The sequence below is a fragment of the Cajanus cajan genome, chromosome 10, assembly GCF_000230855.2.
Source record: "Cajanus cajan strain Asha chromosome 10, NIPB_CcT2T_4, whole genome shotgun sequence".
NCBI classification, from domain to species: Eukaryota; Viridiplantae; Streptophyta; class Magnoliopsida; order Fabales; family Fabaceae; genus Cajanus; species Cajanus cajan.
The window spans coordinates 20,870,431-20,881,152 of record NC_138526.1 but is presented as its reverse complement, the minus strand read 5'-3'; positions in this window follow the sequence as shown (position 1 = coordinate 20,881,152).

Below are 10,722 nucleotides of genomic sequence, written 5' to 3'. Positions count from 1 at the left end.
AGAATAGCCAAATATACCTTTGGGTCTGATAGCAAGAGAGTTTATCGATTCCGGTTTCGTAATTTTTTTTTGTTTTGACATTATTTTTTATGCAGGTCATATCTAGAACTCTTGACATCGGATTTAGATGTTCTTGGTGTCCCTGAAAAAATAAAAGACAGTTCTACAATTTCTCTATTGGGGGTAAAGGCCATTTTGGATATTAAGTGACACAAAAATGCATTGCAAAATTGCATCCCTGCATAGTATTTTCTTTTTATTTTTAGAATGTAATGTTAGAATTTGTTTAATGATGTAATTAGTTGATTTAATAAGCAGGGCCTTTAATTACTCTGATTAGGTCCATCAGTGTAGTCTATAAATAAGTGTAACACATGTACACTTGATATGATATACCTCATTTATCAGAAATTGAGTTTATTCTCTTAAAAGTCTCTCAAAATTCTCTCTCTATCTCTCGGATTTGCTCTCTTGCTTTGACGATTAATTTTAGATCTAAATTTATATTTAGATTTAGATCTAAAATAACCTAAATCGTTTAATTCAATCGTTCATCGTTCTTGAATTTTATTAAATTGTGAGATTGATAGTGCATATGGGATACATAATTCAATGCATTAATTTGGGTGATTTGACATTTAATAGTGTAAATAATTGATTAATTAACTTTGATTTATATTAGTGGGTTTAGTAATGACTGTAAATTCTTATTAATTTTTGGAATTTGACCCATTTTTACACTCTATTCTTGTGTTAGCCATATCTGGAGCTCTCGATATCAGATTTGGGCGTTCTTAGTGTCTATGAAAAGATAAAAGAGATTATACAACCTCTCTGTTGGAAGAAAAGGCTTATTCAGTTGTTAAGGGACCCAAAAATGCATTACAAGGTTGCGGCCCTATGTATTATATATTTTCAGTTTGTTTCTAGATTGTATTGTTAGCTTGTGTTTAGTGTTGTAATTAGCTAATTAGTGGGCTGAGGCTTTAATTAGTTATATTAGTCCCATTATTTTAGTCTATAAGTAAGTGTAACTCATGTACACTTGAACAATTTACTTCAGTGTTCAGATTTGAGATTACTTCTTTTAGAAGTTTCTCTAAATTTTCTCTCTAACTTTTTTGACTTTTTAGATTCTCTCTCTCTCTCTCATGAATTTTTCTATCTTTAAATATGAATTGTTGAAGCATTTTGATTGAAATGTGCGGTTGATTCATTCATCGGTTTGAGGTTTCAAGAATTACGATAAAATTTGAGTTTTCGATTAATTTCTACCATACGAACTTCTCTTCTTCTCTTTCTCTATTTAATTCTAAATCTGATTCTTTTTTCATGATTATTTATTTAATTTTAGATTTAGAATTGAACAAATATTGAATTTAGATTTAAATTCAAAATTAACCGATAATCCTAAATCAACATTTACTGATCTAAAGTTTACAGAAATTGTTTGATTGCAATTGCATCTTATATTTCTATGAAACTCGGTAAATCTAAATTTAGATTTAATTTCTAATTGCATTTTTGTTGATTTAGAGTTAAGAGATTTTGAATTATATTTTGAAACTATGAAAATTTTACCATAAGGATTGAAATCTTGAATTAATGCATTTTTTGATTGGAATTTTTGATTAAAATTTCTTTCTACTTTTTGTTTACAATTAAATTACCTTTAAAATATTTTTCAAAAATCCCCTACCTAACTTGCATGTCAAGATTCATGTTCTATGATTTGTGATTCTGGATTTTGATCTAGGTTTCCTATATTAAAAAAATTTTCTAAGGGAAATTAGTTTAATTTGATAGTGAGACGATTGTAGCTATCTTAAATTGTGATTGCATTTCATATTTTGATGGAGTTCATAGGTCTAGATTTATATCTACGTTTTTTATTAAGTTCGTATTAAATTAGGTTGATTGAGAATTTAAATTTATTGTTGAATTGTGAAAATTTTACCATATGGATTGAAACCGGAAGTTTGTAACACCCTATTTTTCATAAAATATAATATAAATAATTAATTAATAATTTTAATATTTTTATTTTAATTAATGAAGTTGTTTAATATTTATTTTAATTATTTAATATATATTTTAGAATATAGTATAAAGTGTTTTATTAAAGGTTTTATTTAATTTAATTGAGGGGAAGAAACTTTATAACTATAGTTAATTCTTTTAGCTATGTGGTTAAAGAGATGTTAAGGTTTTAGAAAAAAGGTTTCTGATCAGTTTTCCATTTTTACCCTTCTACACGTTTCTACACTTACACGCTTCACAACTCAGAGAATCGGAAGAAGGAAACCACCTCAAAGTCGTGCATCCATCTTCTTCTGCTTACCAAGGTAACGGGAGTGAGAAACTTGGCTTCAGGTGTGGGTTTGTATGTCGGGTAGTGGGATTGACCCCCAACTCTGTGTATATTGTATGTCTATGCATGAGGGGTTTCCCCAAATGCATCTGTTTCGCCTCTTGTTTTTCTTACACATACATAATGTCATGAATTGTTTAAATGATTAATCAATTGTATGTTTTGGATTGTAATTGTATGATCTAAGGTTCTTGTGGGTTTCCATGGGAAATCCTAAGGGAATGCATTGATAATTATATGAGTAAATTTCTTGAGTATGTAATTGAATGCATGAATTGTGTTGTTTAAAATATTTATCACATGATTTGGATTGTTTCTATGGATTGGATGTTCTCTTTTGAAGAATTTTGGTGATGGGATGAGTTTCGGGGTCCAAAGAGTCGAAAATCGCATGATCAGGTTCTATCACAGGTGAGACTGGTGAGTCACGGTCATGACTCATTCAAATTTTGACCTGTTGGATTTCACTAAGCTAGTCACGAGTGTGACCGGTCAATCACGAGTGTGACTGGCGTCACAATTGTGCTCCATGAGTCATGGTTGTATCTCATACTGATGCTCTATTACTTGAGATAAGTCATATTTATCAGTTTGAGATGCAATGTATGATATTTGTGTATGAATCATGTATAAATTGGATGATGTATTATCATTTGATCTTGATACTACCTTTTACTAATGAGTAATTGATGTATTTGAGAATGTACATGAGATCTATGATGTAATATGAGGAATATATTTTATGTGAAGTGAGATCACGTGGATGTAATGCATTGACTTTGTTTGACATACATCATATGCATAAAATATTTTTAAGGATACAATATGGAATACACCATCAGGGAAGGTCCCTTGTGAAGTTAGACGAAAAACACATAGAAGGGGGGTTGAATATGTGTGTGTGTGAACAAAAGAATTTTTAAAAAAATTTTGCAAACAGACTCTCTTTCGTCCAATAAAATAATATCAGTGAATGTTGACCAGAAACTACCCAGGATTGGTTTAACAAAATCATTTTGCGTCTAGGAGTTTTATCGTCTGTTGAGAGAAAATACTTCTTAAACGAAAACCATTCTTTTAGGATAATCAGTTGAACAAGTATGATTTTCGTCTAAAGATAGTTTTAATAGACGATAAGCGTTAGACGAAATTTTTAGTATATTATATCAATCAAATAAAAGTGTGTCTGAAGCATAAAGATAGTGCATGTATTTTTATACTGGTTCACTCGAACTAAGCTACGTCCAGTCTCCTTCAAATGAAGGGTTCCACTAGATAATCAATGAAGTACAAGTATTATTTGTTTAGCCTCTTCAGGCTCGCAGTGAGTATTATAGATCACCCGGGTCACAACCACTCCTGGTCCCAAGTATTCTCAACCACTTTTGCCTCGTCAGCTTCACTCGTAGACGCTAGTATTCTTTACTCAGCCACTTCTAGCTCCCAGTGAGTATTCTTGGCCAACTCTTGGCCCGTCAACTTCACTCATCAACGCTAGTATTCTTTACTCAGCCACTTCTAGCTCTCAGTGAGTATTCTCGACCAACTTCTGGCCCGTCGGCTTCACTCTTCAACGCTAGTATTCTTTACTCAGCCACTTCTGGCTATCAATGAGTATTCTTTGACAAGCCTCTCCAGGCTTTACAAGTATTATTTCCTAGCCTCTTTAGGCTTTACAAGTATTCACTAGACAGGTTTGGTTTGAGTGTTTGGGTTACTCTCATAGAGAGGATACATAGGTTTATACACTCACTAAGGTATGCAACCTTAGTTCTTACAACGATTGAGTGTTTGGATTACTCTCATAGAGAGGATACATAAGTTTATACACTCACTAAGGTTCATGTTCCTAAGATACACTTGGAACTCCTTAGTCTACAGAGATAAATACACTATGGTACATTTGACTTTATACGCTCTATCTTTGGTTTCGTTGCTTTGTGAGCTTGATATCACTCTTGTTAAAATGCAAAAGCCAACTTTTTTGTTGTTTGATGTAGTGATATATATATATATATATATATATATATATATATATATATATATATATATATATTCTTGTAGAATATGCCCGTTGCAGGTGTCCATTGAAGCAGAAGTAGTCGTTTATGACTAGTTTGATCTTTCATTTAATTCTCAAGATCTTGCATTAAATGTGCTTCCCGTTTATAGACCTTGCGTGAAGTCTTCTTCATTTGTTAGCAGCAGTGTTTGACTTTAGTTGAGACTTAGGAACCTTTTTATCCTTTTCCGGTCATATAGTTGTAGAGTGTTGTTGTTATCTGAAAAAGTGATGTACTTTTTCTGACACATGCATGTTTTTGCTTTTGCGTGCTTTTCTTCTTCTTCTTTCATCACGCTATCATGTTGAGAGCATTTAGATGATCCTAAACGTGCCTTAATTTGTCCTTTGAGATATGATTCTTTAAGTGTTTGCATGGCAGTCTTCATCTGCGTCTCTTCACTAGTGCAAATAGAGACTTTTACGTCACCTAAATGACGTCGAAAAACGACACCACCGACATTATAAAAACACGGTGGCATGCACCGTAATTTTAGTAGATTATTTACGTCGGTCTTAATTGGGTCCGACGTAAATTTTAACATCTACGTCGGCTAAGCATTGTGTCCGATGTAGATGTTAAAATTTACGTCGGACCCAATTAGGGCCGACGTAAATAAGCTGTTAAATGGTGCCCGTGCTCAACGTAAGTTTCAAAATCCCCATTAGCTAAATTTCAAAATTTCATCCCGCGCCTCCTTCTTCTAGTTTTCCTTCTCCCACGCTTCCTCCTTCTTCTTCTTTTTTTCTTCCTTCTCCCGTGCCTCCTCCTTCTTCTATGAGGTAGCATCTTCAAGTTTGTGTTTTTCTGTTTCTGGGCTTTTCTATGAGGTTCTATGACGTAAATGATGTTTTTTTCATCTGTTTGTTTCGAGTTTTTGAAGCTAGAGAAGGAGAAGGAAGTGACCAAGTCTACCTGAGAACGCGCTCCTGGGTCTCTCAAGCAGAATGGGCCGTTCTGCTTGGCGAACGACCCGTTCTGCTTGTAGAACGGCCTGTACTCCATGGAGAACGGGCCGTTCTTCAAGCAGAACGGGCCGTTCTCCAAGCAGAATGGGCCGTTCTGCTGCACTTGTTTTTTTTTTTTTTTTTTTTTTTTTTAAATTTTTTATGACTTTTTACGTCGGACCTTGGCATGTCCGACGTAAATTTATGTCGGTTTTCGCGCTCCGACGTAAATTTACGTCTCCCGCTTCTACGTCGGACGTTTTTCTGACGTAAAAACCCCTAAACTAACCGACGTAAAATGTGTATTATGTACTAGTGCTTAGTTCATTTGCGTCTCAAGATTTGATCTTCGTTTGAGCATTTGACCTTGATGCTTTGACTTTATTTATGGTCTGGTCAATCATTGTGGATGGATAGACTTTGTTTTCGTCTGGAATACCTTTTAGTCTGTGTTGTCCTTAGTCTGATACATAGTTGACTTTCTTTTGACCAATGCTTCCTCTGATTTGGGTTTTGATGCACTTTCGTCTAATATTTGACTCTTAGTTGTCTGACGCACATATCATCCTTTATCTATTCTTTTGACTTGGTTTGCTTGATTCTCATGATGTGCCTTGCCTTGACTATTCTTCATTTGAGTTTGATCATTGGGCTTCATCTGATGTTTAACCCACTTTTGTCTTGCTCTAGATTTAGCCTTGTTTTGGCCTTTCGTCTGATACTTCAAGATTTTGACTTGTAGTAGTCCTCGTCTAGTATTTGTTGAATGTTCTTCTAGCTTTTGACCATACCTAGTCTTGTTGCTTGACTAACCATCGTCTGATGTTCTTATTTAGTTCGTCCAGATTTCGTGGATCTTTCATTTAATGCATTTGATCTCGCATTAAATATTTTCTTGCCGAATCTGTGTTACGTGAAGTCTTTTGTACTGTTTGTTTACTTCTATATCTGACTTCAATCATAACCTAGGTATATTTGTACTTTTCCTGGCATCGTAGCTGCAAAGGCGTTGTCTTTTACTAAAAGGTAGGTGTACTTGCTTTGACACTCGAAACTTTGACTTGTGGATACACGCTAGTCCATTTTTCCTCTCTCTCTCCTCATGTTTTTGATGACTTCATGTGTTTTTCTGAGGGTGTGGATGATAAGCAATATTCCTCGTTGTGACCTAGTGGACTTTAGACGTTTTTCAATAATCTTTGTTTGCACCTGGAATTTAAGTCTCCGTCTAATTAAGATCATAGACTTTGACTTTTCCTTTCCTTTGGTCAATTTGTGAAGATGAATACTTAAGGTCCGTCTGGATTGTTCTTTCGTCTTGTGTATATTCATCTGAGGCTTCATTATTTTTTTTCTTGTGCTAGGCTTGGCTTCGTTTGATTTCTTCATCTGATGTCACGTAGCTTTTACTCTTTGCCTTAGTTCTGGTGTGAGAAGTTGCACATACTTTGTTCTTCATTTTGTCTGTACTTATGTTTTTCTGAAACACTAACACACTTATTAGGAATAACAACATGTATTATATTTGTCTTATTCAAAACCTTACTGGGAATTGTTTCGTCTGACTCAACACCTTGTGTAAAAGCTTGGGGAACTAACCTTGGAGATAGCTCGGTTTAGAAATCCTAGTTCTGTTCTTATGAGCATAGGATGTATCTTGCATGACTTAACTATTCCAACTAGGTCCTAATAATATGTCCTTCTAGTAAGAATGCACAAAGGATATGACTCGACATGCACTCCAAGACTACTCTATCAAGAACACACACAAAATAACCTAATAAGAACAAGCCCATCAACACCCGTACAAATTCCACAAGGACAAAGTTATAGATTTTGTCTATGAATGACTAACAAGACGTGCCACTGGTTATCACTTGTATTGTAAGAACATGTGAAATAATGATTTTCTTGGGGATTGATTGCGAACAATAAAAGTAATAGAAATTGTATTTTAATTTGTTTATGAACATCCATGCTCTGATTCTGAAGGTTTTGAGGAAGTGTAGCATGAAACTTCATATATTGTGTTATGGGAATTTCCTCAATAAAATTAATCTTTGTTAATTGAAAAATACAATTTTAATATGGTAGCATTTAGTGTTCATCTTTGATTTTGGATTACAATATTATGATAAAATCTGTGATAATGGAGTTGGTTTGGTTGACATGAACAACTATTTAGTTAATCTTGCATTTACTACGAGATTATGTTATATTTTGAAAAGACACCCCAGGTTGGATTAATATAACATCCTAATTAATAATATATTTCTTGTTCTATGTCTAAGGGTATGACTCTGCGAGCATTGAGATCATCCAACCTCAGGAAGAGTTGTTGTCACTCTTAATGGGATATGAGGTGCTTGGATATGTTGGCTTTATGATCAAGACAAACTCACTTTGTAATTTATAGCAAGATGTGTGCTATACCTCTTTTTCCGATATGTGATGCAAGTAACTTGATATGGATGCAGCTAATAGCATTATGACCATTTAATGCATGCAAGCATTCCAAGAGTTGTTGTCACTCTTAATGGGATATGAGGTGCTTGGATATGTTGGCTTTATGATCAAGATAAACTCACTTTGTAATTTATAGCAAGATGTGTGCTATATAGATTTACCTCTTTTTCCGATATGTGATGCAAGTAACTTGATATGGATGCAGCTAATAGCATTATGACCATTTAATGCATACAAGCATTCCAAATATTTTTATTAGGACAAATTACACCGACACTGAGTAAGATTTAAACTTAATAGCTTTTAGCTACACATGACACCTTTCCCATTTTTAACCTTATACAATCTCCACATAATATTCAATCCTGTTTTAATAAGAAAATATCGAGTGTTATTTTTTTTGTCCTAATTATAAAAATTACTTATTTTGTGATATATTGATTACTAAATTTCTTGTCTTTATTTTATTGTGATGTTTATGTTCAGTGTTAATGGGACCCTTCACCTATTTTTCATGCTAGTGGGTGTATTCAACATTAAATTACTAGCTATTGGGCAGTTTTTTATGACTCGGAATTTGGAGGGATTAGTTAGTGTCACTAAGAATGTAATTCACCACTTAAGTTATACAATTTTTGAAAAACGAAAGATATGTTAAAGTATCACAATGTAAAAAAAAAAATCTTAATTAGGTTAGCACATTATCTCACAACAATCATTTGCAATATATCAAAAAGACTATATAATATTAAAAAAAATGAAAAAATAAGTACAAAAGTATTCATAATTCTTACTACGAGAACCTGAAATGTAGAAGATCACACCTCTCCCTAGAATATGACAATACAATACAAGGAGGAATGACAAACTATCAAAAAGAATTGGAATGTCTAAGACTAAACCTAACTAAGCTGTCACTACAATCATTACCTCCCTATAAACATGAGAAAATTTAAATCTCATATGTTTAATTAAATCAAGCATATTTAGCCACTCTACACGAAGACGTTAAGGCACTAAAGAAGGATCACGGAATACTTTGATGACAAGTAGAAAATCTAACTCCAACCAAAGAGACATCCAACCTCAATCATGGACAAGCTGAACGGCACAAATGAATGCCAAGACTTCCACTTCCAAAGCTGACCTAACTACAATTAACTTCGCAAAACAGACTAACAAGTTTGCAGAGTTATCTCACTTAAAGTTATACAATTATATGTGTATATTAGGAATAAAATTTAAGTTTGTGATACATTTTTAAAAAAAATTAACTAATTAATTTGACTTTTTTTTATTGGTCTAAATGAGTTAATTATTTGCTATTTTTTTAATGTAAAAAGGCTTGGAGAAAGCATCATATTCCTTACATTAACATAAGTTTCCTCCGATAGCGAGGGAGGTTAGTATAATGGTGAAAAAGAGGACTAACTATTCCGAAGAATTACAATTCATGCGTCTTTCATAAGAAGGTTTGGAAATTGAGATGCTGTTACAAATAGTAGTTTAAAATGTATATTTGTGCGACACCAATTACGATATTTAATGTCACCTAACTATCATCTTTTGAGTAGCATGTTCAATAGCTTATAGAGAAACTACAGCAGTGGAGGGATAGGTTGAAAGATCCAATTTTGGGCATGCATAGACAGGGCACCAAATAATGACTAGTGACTAATGTGAAGAAAGAAACGTAGGAAACACTTAAAGACTCGATGCATTAACTTGTATGCAAATCTATATTTTTAGCGTCATACGTAAGCTTTCAGAATTCAGATTTAGTTTTATATTCATTTAAAATTGAGCGACAAATGTTTTTATTAAATCCTCTGAATTTTTGAGGAACGAAATACCTACCTGATCATGGTAGAAATTACTTCACTGAAAATGTGTTAGAACCGGTGGAGTTTGCTGGTGAAATAATTTGTTTTATGCAAATGGCGTCTATTTTGGGTAAAGAATATAGAAAGAAACTTGAAAATGAAATCTCAATTCTATCTTAAATTCCTGATAACTACTCTCCCGTATTATTTCTCAAACTTACAGAAGTTTTTTTGAAAAAATTGGCATTGCGTAACTTCGAAAAGAAAACAATTTAATGTTTTCACTAAGAAAATTGTAATTTTATTTTTAAAAAAGAATGAAGTGCTTTAGAGGAAAAGTATCTATTGCCGCCGCCACTCAAACCTCCTGATAGGGGTGGTGGTGAAGAGGACAAGGGTGGAGCTGACCTTGAGAAGGTCTCTTTTTGGGATAAACTATTTGGTATGCAAACGATCGATGCTAGGAGGGAGAGGGTGGATCTCATTAAGCTTAATAAGTTTCGAATTGAGTTTGAGCAGGGAGATCGTTTGAGACCTCGTTTATTTTATGGAAGCCATGGAAAGGACACTCTCATTGTAAAACTTAGGGAAATTGCTTAGTTTTTTCACCATGCGTGAAAAGCTACGTTTCGTATGGAAGCTATTAGGGACTTTGATATGGTAGATATTGGTCATGGGTTCTACATGATCAAGTTTGACCTTGTTTGTGATCCAGACATAGTATTGATTGGTGGTCCATGGATAATATTCGACCACTAGCGTGCAATGAGGACTTGGATCCTAGACTTCATATTATCAGAGGTTCAAATATAGAGTATCTTGGTTTGGCTCCGCTTTCCCAGTTTTGGTATGGAGTACTACAATGAGAGTTTGTTGCTAGCTTTGGCTACGATAATGGGGGGCTAGGGAAAATGGACATTCGTACGCTCGATGCTTCAAGGGACCATTTTGCTAGGGTTTGTGTGGAGATTGACTTGAAGAAACCAAGGGTGGGTTGGGTCTAGTTCTGTGATCACCGGTTCAAGGTGTTGTATGAAAGTCTCCACCTTATC